The sequence below is a fragment of the Delphinapterus leucas genome, chromosome 8 (genome assembly GCF_059928025.1).
Source record: "Delphinapterus leucas isolate spDelLeu-1000000601 "Yukka" chromosome 8, BTC_Dleu_Yukka2, whole genome shotgun sequence".
Lineage (NCBI taxonomy): Eukaryota > Metazoa > Chordata > Mammalia > Artiodactyla > Monodontidae > Delphinapterus > Delphinapterus leucas.
Window position 1 is genome coordinate 54,187,377 of NC_143136.1, and position 14,833 is coordinate 54,202,209.

Below are 14,833 nucleotides of genomic sequence, written 5' to 3' on the forward strand. Positions count from 1 at the left end.
GGATGACAACGTTAGAATTTTGAAAATCTTGGAGACCATATACTCGAACATACATATTTCAGTATGAGGACAGAGAAAACAAATGACAGGCAAGGCGTCAAGGGGAGGGGTGTCCTTCCTTAAGTCCAGGCTCCCCGACTCTAGGCCCAGTTCTTCCATAATCCCACGCTGCCTGTGGGCTTGGGAGCTGGAAGCTCGGCGGGTGGTGAGGAGAGCGGGGTCCGCCTGGTGGCGTCGGAAGCCCCCTCCTCGCCCAGCCCCCAATCCCCAGCCCCCGTGGGACTCCCAGCCCCGCCCCTTTCCCGTGCGGGCGGTGTCGCTGCGCCGCTGCTACCCGGGCGCGCGCGGGGCAGCACGGACGCGAGTCGGGCTGAGGGTGACGGGAGGTCGCCGAGCCTCCCGCGCCGCCGCCCCTTGCCTGACGCACAGAGGGGCCGGGACGCGATTTGCCGCGAGTGACTGGAGCCGCTGCCGCCGCCACCGCCTCCCGGGCCCGCTCCGCCCTCAGTCCGCCTTCCTCCCGCCTCGCCCTCCGCCTCCGCTCGAGCCTTGCTCGCGTCCCCGCGTCCTCCCCACCGCCCCGGAACGTCGGGCAGCCAGCGCCAGCGCCAGCCAGGTGAGTGTGGCCGCCGCGCGGCCCGGGCGGCCCGGGCGGGAGGAGCGCGCAGGCCCAGCGGCCGGGCAGGGAGCGCGGGCGGGCGGCGGCGGCGGGCCCGGCTTTCTTCCCCAGCGTGGGCCGCGCGACTGAGGGAGGGGCGCACCCGCCCCGCCGCAGCCCCCGCCGCCACCGCAGACAAAGCAAGCGCCAGAGGTGGGAGCCCCGCGGGCGGCCCCTGCCTCCGCGCCGCCTGCCGGGTGCGGTCGCGGCCCGCAAAGCCCGGGCGGCCCGCGCGTCTCCCCTTCTGAGCGCCCTTGTTCATTTCTGGGTGAAAGGGACCCGAATCGTGCAACAGGTACGGGCGTTAGTCCTTATTTAACGGCGGGTCTTGTCAACCCGGCGTGCGGGGACCAGATGTGGCGCCCGGCTCCCGGGCGAGCCCCCGTGTCCAGCGCCCGCGGCTTGCTCCTTTGTGTGGCCGGTGACCAGCCCTGGCCGGCGGGTGGGGGACGCCCGCCCGAGGCCCCCGGGCTGCACCGAGGCTCCTGGACGCCTCCCTCGGGGTGTGGGGCTTGGCTTCTCCCGGGCCTGCGGGCTGTTAACCCCCCTCCAGCCTTTGGAGGAGTCACAACGGGAAGGGAGAGCGGGTTGGCAGGGTTATCTGGCTGTGTATTTATTTTTGTATGTGAGGTAGACTCATATTGGAAAGGAACCGCAGTCTGGCCGGCTCTTGAGGGTTCCTGTGGCATTTCACCCTGGGATGCACCGTTTGGTCCTGGTTGCTGCTGCGACTGCCGCCGTGGTTCTCTTCTTGGTGCTTTGACATCTTTCTTACACAGACATCACCCAAGAAGTTGGAAGCGCCGTTGAGGGAGTAACTCGATACAGCTGTTTGACAGGTCGCCTCTTTCTTCGCATTTTGTCTGTGCCAAGTATACCCACCATGCATGCTAGCATAGGTTGGCAGACTCTCATATTAAGATCACCACTCAAAATACCCCCATATTGGGAAGTAGTAACCCGTAGTTTTTACTCTGGCTTGATGAGCCTTATTTGTTTAGATGTGAGAAACTTTTTCTTCCCCCCAAGGAAGAATACAAAATAAAGAACAATTTATCTTTGTTTACATACCTGGGGTCATGCTGTTACCTAGCTGGTTTCATTGGTATGCTATTTTAGTATAACAATACTAAAGGGAAGGAAAATATCTGCCTTCTGCTTTGAGCAATAAAGTACTTCTTTGTTCTCGAACCAGGAAGCTTTTATACATAATACTTTGTGTGGACAAAAGTTAGTGACTGACTGTCTTTACCCCATGACCAAATTCAGGAAAAAATTCCCAAAGGACTTAGAAAGCATTACACAACTCTATAGATTGTTTTTGTATTCCAAATTCGAGGAAATCATTTTGTTGTATATTTATTCAAACAATCTAGACTAAATTTAACCTTAAAAATTGGGCCTACTCTGTAAATTCCCTAGCATTAGGGAATGAATTGATTGCACTTAAAAGTTTACCAAGCATTTTAACTCCTGTGAATAATAATTGGAAGGAACTGGTGATGGACCTAGAATCTGACAGCAGAATGCAGAACATGGAAAGAGGTAGAGGTTGCAAAGTTCCATCTACTTGTGTTTTAGTTGATTGATGGGCATGTCTGAAAACTAAATGTCCACTAATTTAAAAACAAAATACTATATTTTAGCCTTTTTAAAAAATGTACTCTATAAAGACTCCTTGAACCTCTCTCTACTCCCTAAAAACAAACGATATTAATAAGGACTTTTCTTTTGAAGAAATAAAATAATACCAAATTAATCTGATCTGCAGAAAGTTTCTCTGGCATAATTAGTAGTTTCACTTTATTAAAAATACCATTCATCTGTGTAACATCTAACTTCAAAGAGCTTTCGTAGCTGTTACAAGCAGCAGGAACAGCCTCCTGAAAAAAGGATATTAACTATTAAAAAGTAGCAGAGGGACTTCCCTGGTGGTGTAGTGGTTAAGAATCTGCCTGCCAATGCAGGGGACACGGGTTCGAGCCCTGGTCTGGGAAGATCCCACGTGCCGTGGAGCAACTAAGCCCGTGTGCCAAAACTACTGAGCCTGTGCTCTAGAGCCTGCAAGCCACAACTACTGAGCTCGCATGCCACAACTACTGGAGCCCGAGCGCCTGGAGCCCATGGTCGGCAACAAGAGAAACCACTGCAATGAGAAGCCCACGCACCGCAATGAAGAGCGGCCCCCGCTTGCCGCAACTAGAGAAAGCCAGCGCGCAGCAACGAAGACCCAGCATGGTCAAAAATAAATAAAGTAGCAGAAACTTAAATTTCTAGAATAGTTTTATTAAAATATAACTCATATACTGTGGAATTCACTTTTTTAACATGTACAATTTAGTGGTTTTAGTGTATTCACAAGGTAGTGCAAACCTCATCACTAATTCAAGGAACGTTTTGAACATCCTGAAGGGAAACCCTCGTACCCATTAGCTGCCACTCCCATTCCCCTTCATCTCACTTGGCAGCCACCAGTCTACTTGCTGTCTCTATGGATTTGCCTATTGTGGACATTTCATATGAATGGAATCACACAATATGTGGCCTTTTGTGTCTTTCACTGAGCGTAATGTTTTCAGGTTTCATGCATATTATGCATGTATCAAGATACTTCCTTCTTATGGCTGAATAATATTCTACTGTATAGATACGCCATATTTTGTTTATCCATTCATCAGTTGATGGACGTTTCAGTTGTTTCCACTTTTTTGGCTAGTATGAGTAATAATGCTATGACCACTCATTTACAAGTTTTTGTGTGGACATGTGTTTTCAGTTTCCTTGGGTATATAATTAGCTATGGAATTGCTGGATCACAAGGTAACTGTAACTGTTTGAGGAACTGCCAAACTATTTTCCATAGCTGCTGCATCATTTTACATTCCCACCATCAAAGTATGAGGGTTGCATTTTCTCCAACACATGTCAAAGTTGTCTTTTTGATGATAGCCATTCTAGTGGGTGTGAGGTGGTATCTTGTGGTTTTCATTTGCATTTCCCGAATGGCTAATGATGTTGAGCATCTTTATGTTCTTATTGGCGATTTATATATCTTGTTTGGAAAAATGTCTGTTTAATTTATAGTAGTTTCTTTTTTTTTTTAATGACCTGGCTATTGTAAATAGTGCTTCAGTGAACATTGGGGTGCATGTGTCTTTTTGAATTATGGTTTTCTCTGGGTATATGCCCAGTAGTGGGGTTGCTGGGTCATATGGTCATTTTATTTTTAGCTTTCTAAGGAACCTCCATACTGTTCTCCATAGTGGCTGTATCAATTTCCATTCCCACCAACAGTGCAAGAGGGTTCCCTTTTCTCCACACCCTCTCCAGCATTTGTTGTTTGTAGATTTTCTGATGATGCCCATTCTAACTGATGTGAGGTGATACCTCATTGTAGTTTTGATTTACATTTCTCTAATAATTAGTGATGTTGAGCAGCTTTTCATGTGCCTCTTGGCCATCTGTATGTCTTCTTTGGAGAAATGTCTATTTAGGTCTTCTGCCCACTTTTGGATTGGGTTTTTTAAATTTTGAGCTGCATAAGCTGTTTATATATTTTGGAGATTAATCCTTTGTCCATTGATTCGTTTGCAAATATTTTCTCCCATTCTGGGGGTTGTCTTTTCGTCTTGTTTGTAGTTTCCTTTGCTGTGCAAAAGCTTTGAAGTTTCATTAGGTCCCATTTGTTTACTTTTGTTTTTATTTCCATTACTCTAGGAGGTGGATCAAAAAAGATCTTGCTGTGATTTATGTCAAAGAGTGTTCTTCCTATGTTTTCCTCTAAGAGTTTTATAGTGTCTGGTCTTAGATTTAGGTCTCTAATCCATTTTGAGTTTATTTTGGTGTATGGTGTTAGGGAGTGTTCTAATTTCATTCTTTTACATGTAGCTGTCCAGTTTCCCCAGCACCACTTATTGAAGAGACTGTCTTTTCTCCATTGTATATTCTTGCCTCCTTTGTCATAGATTAGTGGACCATAGGTGCATGGGTTTATCTCTGGGCTTTCTATCCTGTTCCATTGATCTATATTTCTGTTTTTGTGCCAGTACCGTATTGTCATGATTACTGTAGCTTTGTAGTATAATCTGAAGTCAAGGAGTCTGGTTCCTCCAGATCCGTTTTGTTCCCTCAAGACCGCTTTGGCTATTCAGGGTCTTTTGTGTCTCTATACAAGTTTTAAGATTTTTCATTCTAGTTCTGTAAAAAATGCCATTGGTAATTTGGTAGGGATTGCATTGAATCTGTAGATTGCTTTGGGTAGTAGAGTCATTTTCACAATATTGATTCTTCCAATCCAAGAACATGGTATATCTCTCCATCTGTTGGTATCATCTTTAATTTCTTTCATCAGTGTCTTATAGTTTTCTGCATACAGGTCTTCTGTCTCCCTAGGTAGGTTTATTCCTAGGTATTTTATTCTTTTTGTTGCAATGGTAAATGGGAGTGTTTCCTTAATTTCTCTTTCAGATTTTTCATCATTAGTGTATAGGAATGCAAGAGATTTCTGTACATTAATTTTGTATCCTGCAACTTTACCAAATTCATTGATTAGCTCTAGAAGTTTTCTGGTGGCCTCTGAGGATTCTCTATGTATAGTATCATATCATCTGCAAACAGTGATAGTTTTACTTCTTCTTTTCCAATTTGTATTCCTTTTATTTGTTTTTCTTCTCTGATTTCCCTGGCTAGGACTTCCAAAACTATGTTGAATAATACTGGTGAGGGGCTTCCCTGGTGGCACAGTGGTTGAGAGTCTGCCTGCCGATGCAGGGGACACGGGTTTGTGCCCCGGTCTGGGAAGATCCCACATGCCACGGCGTGGCTAGGCCTGTGAGCCATGGCCGCTGAGCCTGCGCATCCAGAGCCTGTGCTCCGCAACGGGAGAGGCCACAACAGTGAGAGGCCCACGTACCGCAAAAAAAAAAAAATGTGAGAGTGGACATCCTTGTCTTGTTCCTGATCTTAGAGGAAATGCTTTCAGTTTTTCACCATTGAGAATGATGTTTGCTGTGGGTTTGTCATATATGGCCTTTATTATTTTGAGGTAGGTTCCCTCTTTGCCCACTTTCTGGAGAGTTTTTATCATAAATGGGTTGAATTTCGTCAAAAGCTTTTTCTGCATCTATTGAGATGATCAGATGGTTTTTATTCTTCAGTTTGTTAATATGGTGTATCACATTGATTGATTTGTGTATATTGAAGAATCCTTGCATCCCTGAGATAAATCCCACTTGATCATGGTGTATGATCCTTTTAATGTGTTGTTGGATTCTGTTTGCTAGTGTTTTGTTGACGATTGTTGCATCTATATTCATCAGTGATATTGGTCTGTACTTTTCTTTTTTTGTAGTATCTTTGTCTGGTTTTGGTGTCAGGGTGATGGTGGCCTCATAGAATGAGTTTGGGAGTGTTCCTTCCTCTGCAATGTTTTGGAAGAGTTTGAGAAGGATGGGTGTTAGCTCTTCTCTAAATGTTTGATAGAATTCACCTGTGAAGCCATCTGATCCTGGACTTTTGTTTGTTGGAAGATTTTTCATCACAGTTTCAATTTCATTACTTGTGATTGGTCTGTTCATATTTTCTGTTTCTTCCTGGTTCAGTCTTGGAAGGTTACACCTTTCTAGGAATTTGTCCATTTCTTCCAGCTTGTCCATTTTATTGGCATAGAGTTGTTTGTAGTAGTCTCTTACAATGATTTATATTTCTGTGGTGTCTGTTGTAACTTCTCCTTTTTCATTTCTATTGATTTGAGTCCTCTCCCTCTTTTTCTTGATGAGTCTGGCTAAAGGTTTATCAATTTTGTTTATCTTCTCAAAGAACCAGCTTTTAGTTTTATTGATCTTTGCTATTGTTTTCTTTGTTTCTATTTCATTTATTTCTGCTCTGATATTTATGATTTCTTTCCTTCTACTAACTTTGGGTTTTGTTTGTTCTTCTTTCTCTGGTTCCTTTAGGTGTAAGGTTAGATTGTTTGTTTGAGATTTTTGTTGTTTCTTAAGATAGGATTGTATTGCTATAAACTTCCCTCTTAGAACTCCTTTTGCTGCATCACATAGGTTTTGGATCATCGTGTTTTCATTGTCATTTGTCTCTAGGTATTTTTTGATTTCCTCTTTGATTTCTTCAGTGATCTCTTGGTTATTTAGTAACATATTGTTTAGCCTCCATGTGTTTGTGTATTTTACATTTTTTTTCCTGTAATTGATTTCTAATCTCATAGTGTTGTGGTCAGAAAAGATACTTCATATGATTTCAGTTTTCTTAGATTTACTGAGGCTTGATTTGTGACCCAAGATGTGATCTATCCTGGAGAATGTTCCACGTGCACTTGAGAAGAAAGTGCAATCTGCTGTTTTTGAATGGAATGTCCTATAAATATCAATTAAATCTGTTTGGTCTCTTGTGTCATTTAAAGCTTGTGTTTCCTTATTAATTTTCTGTTTGGATGATCTGTCCTTTGGTGTAAGTGAGGTGTTAAAGTCCCCCACTATTATCATGTTTCTGTCGATTTCCTTTTTTATAGCTGTTAGCAGTTGCCTTATGTATTGAAGTGCTCCTATGTTGAGTGCATATATATTTATAATTGTTATATCTTCTTCTTGGTTTGATCCCTTGATCATTATGTATTGTCCTTCCTTGTCTCCTGTAACATTCTTTATTTTAAAGTCTATTTTATCTGATATGAGTATTGCTGCTCCAGCTTTCTTTTGATTTCCATTTGCATGGAATATCTTTTTCCATCCCCTCACTTTCAGTCTGTATGTGTCCCTAGGTCTGAAGTGGGTCTCTTGTAGATAGCATATATATTGGTCTTGTTTTTATATGGGTCTCCATTCAATGAGCCTGTGTCTTTTGGTTGGAGCATTTAATCCATTCACGTTTACGGTAATTATCGATATGTAAGTTCCTATTACCATTTTCTTAATTGTTTTGGGTTTGTGTTTGTAGGTCCTTTTCTTCTCTTGTGTTTCCCACTTAGAAAAGTTCCTTTAGCATTTGTTGTAGAGCTGGTTTGGTGGTGCTGAATTCTCTTAGCTTTTGCTTGTCTGTAAAGCTTTTGATTTCTCCATCAAATCTGAATGAGATCCTTGCCAGGTAGAGTAATCTTGGTTGTCGATTCTTCCCTTTCATCATGTTAAATATGTCATGCCACTCCCTTCTGGCTCCTAGAGTTTCTGCTGAGAAATCAGCTGTTAACCTTATGGGAGTTCCCTTGTTTGTTGTCATTTTTCCCTTGCTGCTTTCAATAATTTTTTTTGTCTTTAATTTTTGCTAATTTGATTACTATATGTCTCGGCGTGTTTCTCCTTGGGTTTATCCTATATGGGACTCTCTGCGCTTCCTGGACTTGGGCGGCTATTTCCTTTCCCATGTTAGGGAAGTTTTCTACTATAATCTCTTCAAATATTTTCTTGGGTCCTTTCTCTCTCTCTTCTCCTTTTGGGACCCCTATAATGCGAATGTTGTTGCATTTAATGTTGTCCCAGAGGTCTCTTAGGCTGTCTTCATTTCTTTTCATTCTTTTTTCTTTATTCTGTTCCACAGCAGTGAATTCCACCATTCTGTCTTCCAGGTCACTTATCCGTTTTTCTGCCTCAGTTATTCTGCTTTTCATTCCTTCTAGTGTAGTTTTCATTTCAGTTGTTGTATTGTTCATCTCTGTTTGTTCTTTAATTCTTCTAGGTCTTTGTTAAACATTTCTTGCATCTTCTGGATCTTTGCCTCCATTCTTTTTTCCAAGGTCCTGGATCATCTCACTATCATTATTCTGAATTCTTTTTCTGGAAGGTTGCCCATCTCCACTTCATTTAGTTGTTTTTCTGGGGTTTTATCTTGTTCCTTCATCTGGTACATAGTCCTCTGCCTTTTCATCTTGTCTATTTTTCTGTGAATGTGGTTTTTGTTTCACAGGCTGCAGGATTTAGGCTGCAGGATTGTAGTTGTTTTTGTTTCTGCTGTCTGCCCTCTGGTGGATGAGGCTATCTAAGAGGCTTATGCAAGTTTCCTGGTGGATGAGGCTATCTAAGAGACTTGTGCAAGTTTCCTGATGAGAGGGACTGGTGGTGCGTAGAGCTGGGTGTTGCTCTGGTGTGCAGAGCTCAGTAAAACTTTAATCTGCTTGTCTGCTGATGGGTGGGGTTGGGTTCCCTCCTGTTGGTTGTTTGGCCTGAGGTGACCCAACACTGGAGCCTATCTGGGCTCTTTGGTAGGGCTAATGGTAGACTGTGGGAGGGCTCACGCCAAGGAGTACTTCCCAGAACTTCTGCTGCCAGTGTCCTTGTCCCCACAGTGACCCACAGCCACCCCCCGCCTCTGCAGGAGACCCTTCAACATTAGCAGGTAGGTCTGGTTCAGTCTTCCTTGGGGTCACTGCTTCTTCCCCTGGGTCCTGATGCACACACTACTTTGTGTGTGTCCTCCAAGAGTGGAGTCTGTTTCCCCCAGTCCTGTCTAAGTCCTACAATCAAATCCCACTAGCCTTCAAAGCCTGATTCTCTAGGAATTCTTCCTCCCGTTTCCGGACCCCCAGGTTGGGAAGCCTGATGTGGGGCTCAGAACCTTCACTCCAGTGGGTAGACTTCTGTGGTATAAGTGTTCTCCAGTCTGTGAGTCACCCATCCAGCAGTTATGGGATTTGATTTTATTGTGATTGCGCCTCTCCTACTGTCTTATTGCAGCTTCTCCTTTGTCTTTGGATGTGGGGTATCTTTTTCGGTGAGTTCCAGTGTCTTCCTGTTGATGATTGTTCAGCAGTTAGTTGTGATTCCAGTGCTCTCGCAAGAGGGAGTGAGAGCACGTCCTTCTACTCTGCCATCTTGAACCAAATTCGTAGTTTCTAAGTTTATGTTTTCACACGTATTTTCTCATCTAGTCTTTGAAATAACACTGTAAAATATTTATCTCTATTTTAATGCTAGGAAGCTAAGGTTCAAAGAGGTTAAGTAATTTGCTCATTTTTTAACCTTGTGGAGTTAATAAGAGTCAGGGTCTGAATGTAAACTCAGGTCTTCTGATTCTGCTTCCTGCATTCTTGCCACTTTATGAGGCATACAGAAGTTAAATTGTGTTTGCAGATTTGCTTGGCTAATCATTGACAGAGTAGGGGGAAAATAAAATAAATGAGACCAAACAACAAAAAGCAGGTGTTGTGGCCACACTGCCTCATGTTTTCCAGGTTTTGTTATACTTTTTTGAATAAATTCTTTGATTTCTCCTGTCCTAATAAGGTAGATATGATTTCCATATTTTCTTTGGGTAACAAACCTAGTAACAGCTTTTTACTGGCATAGCTAATCCTAGAACCCACTGTTCACTGAGCCATCGCACTGTCTGTTCCCCTGGAGCTTCCATGTTCTCTATTTTCCCACTAATTTATACCCTTTAACCTTAGAGTAATTGAATAATTTCACAGTTTTCATAAACATTAAGATATTTCTGGGTTACACAAATTAACTTTTATTTTTGAACAGGGCATTTGCCAGATTCATATTGAAGTGCAGGATTACTAAGGTATATATTTCAGTTTTTATGTGCTACTTACTCTGTATCAGACATAGCAGGTTTGTGAAATTCTCAGCTCCCTAGAGGGTAAGTAGAGGCCACATGTTATTTATTCATCTTTGCATATCCACTGTCTGCCATTGTGCTCAAACATGTCATAAGAGGTACTCTAACCTTTGTTGAATGAATGAATACAAATGCATTTTTTTAATTGCAAAAAAAAAATTCAATAAAAAATATCCAGTACTCTTTCTTAGAATAAAGGCAAATAAGAAAATATTTCTTATCCCTGGCATATGACCTAAAAAATAATAAATAATAAAAATTAGAACTTGACTTAAAACAACACTGTCTTATGGAAGGAAATACATGTTCCATCCTGGGATTAAAAACAGGCTCTAAGTACCTGGTGGCTGGCACAAGTGCTTACTTAGCTCAGTGTCCACATGTAGGATTGTACCCTAAGTGTTTGTTAGATAAATGAATGCCCAATGAGTGAATAAAAGAATTAGTTTTCACTATAACAAGTAGAGGAGATACATCAAATGGCTATTAGGCCGTACTTTTCATTTGTGTATTTTAATTGTCAAATATACATGTTAATCATAAAAATACAAATAACACAGGAATATATAGAGTAAAAGTAAAAAAATCTCACTTCACTATTTGTCCCCTTCCCTTCTTGCACCCCAGACACCAATTCTGTCCCAGGTAACCTTGTTAACAGTTTGGGGTTTATATTTCCAAACCTGTATCTTTGCGTTTATGTGTATATGTACAAATACACACTGAATACACCTGTATGCCATACTTAGTACATACATGTGTATTCAGTGATTTTTCTTCTATAAAAGAGATCATACTACACATATTTATTTGTTTTTCACTTAAATCTATTAAGACATTTGCCTCTATAATCACAAAGGATAAACATAATATTTATGTCTCACTTTTAGTTTACTATTCTTGAGTGTTTGGTGTCAAGATTAAGCTAGCCTCTAAGAATGAATTGGGAAATTCTCATTTTTTCCTCTGTGCTCTGGAATAGTTGAAACTGCCCTGTAAACATTTATTGGCAGTCACCTGGCAACCTTGCAGGGAGTGAAGAGATCTGGGACAGCCTTTCTGATTTTTCCTGTTTTTATTGTTTTATCAAGGTTTGGCCTTTATTTTCTGTTACATTTTTGTTAAACAAGTTCTTCCCCCACACACATCCCTTCCCCCAGCCCTGATGAGTAAATTGACAAACGCAAATGATTAAATGAATTGATGGATGCAAGAGTATATGCGCTTTTCTCTTAGAGAGATCGAGGTAGAGCCCTGCTCTTACTAATTGTATAACCTAAGCAAGTTACTTACCTTTTTCAAACTTCTGTTTCCTTACCTGTAAAATGGTAATAATCTCTACATCACAGAAATCTTGAAAGTATTAAAGGAGATGTGAGCTAATGCGTGAAAAACTTCTGTTGTTGCATCTAATAAGAATGAAAAAATTTATAATACTAATCTGTAATATGCTATACAAATGTAAATTTGTCACTGAGGTTACTGTAAATTGTTTTAGCCTAACAAGAACAAATTTAAGGAGAAAGGATGGTGACGCTAGGGACAGTTTCCACTAATAAATTGGAAGGATCTATAAAAATTTCCAGGCCGGGCTTCCCTGGTGGCACAGTGGTTGAGAGTCCGCCTGCCGATGCAGAGGACACTGGTCCGTGCCCCGGTCCGGGAAGATCCCACATGCCTCGGAGTGGCTAGGCCCGTGAGCCATGGCCACTGAGCCTGCGCGTCCGGAGCCTGTGCTCCGCAACGGGAGAGGCCACAACAGTGAGAGGCCCACATACCGCAAAAAAAAAAAAAAAAAAAAAAATTTCCAGGCCATTTAGAATTTAATTTTGATAGACAGTTATTTTTAAATACTTGTATGCTTTTGAGGCAGGATAGTAGGGGAAAGTAGTAAACAGACCTGGATTAATTTTGCATTATCACTTATTAGCCTTGTGACTTTGGATGAATTAATTTCTCAGTAAAATGGGATAAATACACCTACTTTGTAGGTAGTCATGAGGAAAGAAGTTAATATAGTGCTTGGCATCTAATAGGTGTACAAATTGTTAGGGTTTTTTCTCTTTTCATGTAATGAGTGCCCAACAGTGATGAACATGAGGTATTGGGTTCTGTTAAGGCTGTGTGATGTAGTGGCAAGAGTCCTTAAGTTAGAGTTTTAGCATACGTATTACACTGATTAGGCATTGACCTTGGACCAGTCACCTGCTAAGCTCTTTCTGTTTCCTTACCTATAAGAAAAGAGCAAGAGAACTGACACTTATTGAGGATCTATTTTACATGCAATTTACTAGGCAGTTTACAAATCTTACCTCATTTTATCCTCTCAATAATTTATCAGATAGAGATGATTGTCATTTCTCAATTTTATGGTTGAAGAAACAAAGGCACAGGAATTAGATTTTCTGAGGTCCATTTGGTGGACCCCGCAGTCCTGTCCATGTTCTTTCACTTATTACAGCTATCCCCTCCCGGGACGGTAGGGTGTTCCCCTGCATACAGGGAATACCAAATGAGGAGCATTCTGCAAACTGAAATACTAAGTGTATTAAAAAAGTTAAACCAATGTAGGATGAGACTTTTTATTTATTAACGATTTCCATTAATAAAATACAGAGATTGTTAATGTGTCCTAATGCCTCTGCTTAAGAGTAGTAATTTAAAGTGTTTTTTTGCGGTATACGGGCCTGCCACTGCCGCGGCCCCTCCCGCCGCGTAGCACAGGCTCCGGACGCACAGGCCCAGCGGCCGTGGTCCACGGGCCCAGCCGCTCCGCGGCACGCGGGATCCTCCCAGACCAGGGCACGAACCCGCGCCCCCCGCATCGGCAGGCGGACTCCCAACCACTGCGCCACCAGGGAAGCCCTAATTTAAGTTTTTAAATACTTGTGTTGCTCATAATCGCTTTACCTAAATTTATTAGGCTTCATTCATTTTCAGTTTGACCAGGTAAAGAAGAGGGGGTAGGGAGTGGTTGTAAAGGGAAAGATAAGCTTTACATCAGTGTTTGATAGTGGTGTGTATGTATGTATTTATGAATGGACGTGTGTATGGAAGAGCTGGGAAGTATAGTTCTCTGGCAGTTTGGCATTTACAGAAACTACAGTTTCTTGGAAAGGAGTAGAGAATATCTGCATTATAATTCATTGTCTGCTACAGGACTTGCAGAGTCATTTAAAAAATGAAACTGCCTTTGTCAGCTGGTTTGTAAAGAGCTATTGCTTACATTCTTGAAAGATAGTAATATTGTCTTTCATTTTATAGGGATTGCCATTTTATTTGATCAGATTTAGTGATACTGATTTGGCATTTCTGCAAGCCTTGTGCCAGGGATATGCAAAACAAAAAATGCTGTTGAGACATCATAAATTAAATTGCAATTCAGTAATAGTATAGAAGGTTTAGAGATTATCTCTTGAGGCTTCAGTATCATTTTTATCCTATTTAGTATGAGTGAGAATTCCTATGTTTAGATTAGAGAATTTTTTCAGAATAGGCTTGAATTGCTCTCGGTAAATTCTCACTGATACTGAATGCTTGCTATTTTGCAGGATACAGAACACTGTGAGCTTTATAAGAGTTACACAACATGGTTCTAGTCTTCAAAGAGTTTATATTTAGTTAGGGAGGCAATGAAGGAGGAGACCAAGTGAAGGGACACAGAGAGTTCTAAAACTTGTGTCTGCTCCTTGTAAAATTAGTTTTGCTGCATTGGACTTTGGTGAGACACTGTAGGTTCTCCTGATGGATACTATCAGAAACATCCCAACTCTTTGAAAACTGGTAGTTGTGTATCTTGTATGTCTTGCTCTTTCTATAGTGTTCTCTTTGCTTTGTAAAAATTACTGTTTGGTCTAAGTACCAAGAATAGTTCCTCTTCCGAGTACTTTTCTCTTTATCTCCTGGGCTGTGGACTGGGTTCTTCTTTTTGTGATGGCTGTTAGAAAACCAGAGCCAGATTTGTAGCGTACCCCAGAGTAGGCATACAGGTTTTATGCTGTACATTTTTTCAGCTTTTTTCGTGGCATCATTTTTGGTGTTTTCTTTATTCTTCTGCTAATATTTTAAATCTATTAACTTTTTATAGTTCATGTATTCTTATAAGTCTCATTAATCCTTTTCAGAACAAAATAGGGGTATGTGTAAATGAATATATATGAAATTCATGAAGGAACATATCAAGGCAAACAGATCAATATAGTAGAGTAGTATGGCGAATAGGTTTTATTTCATGGGCCAGCTTTGGTTGATAATGATGGCTGCATGGAGGACCGCGTTAAGAAGTAGTTGGAGGCAGTGTGTAGATTTAGTGGGAAAGGCTCCTGTGATCATTGAGCAGTGTTGTTGTCATGGATGTAGGAGTAGTGATGGCGTGAGTGTCTGTATTTGCCGTCTCTGTTACAGACAGACTACAGGATGCTGAATAGCTAAATAGGTGGGTGGCTTTTAATTTAAGAGCTAGGTTTTGTTGGGAGGGATAAGGAATTGGGGAACAAGCTGATTTGTTGGGGTCGGGAGTCAGATTGGTTTGGCTAGAATAAAATGTTTGCACTGCATAAGGAGAAATGAGGTTGGTGGGAAAAGTGAGGAAGGGGGTGTGGGTAACTG

At 41.7% G+C, this 14,833-nt stretch overlaps 1 protein-coding gene across 1 annotated transcript in view; it reads left to right on the forward strand.

The window, feature by feature from the left end:
* The first annotated feature begins 447 nt into the window (after positions 1 to 447).
* Positions 448 to 14,833, forward strand: part of SESTD1 (SEC14 and spectrin domain containing 1) — a 150,272-nt gene continuing 135,886 nt past the window's right edge. Inside the window, exon 1 of the mRNA XM_022570146.2 lies at positions 448 to 616. The gene's annotated coding sequence lies outside the window, so the exon portion shown is untranslated. The remainder of the gene's footprint in view (positions 617 to 14,833) is intronic.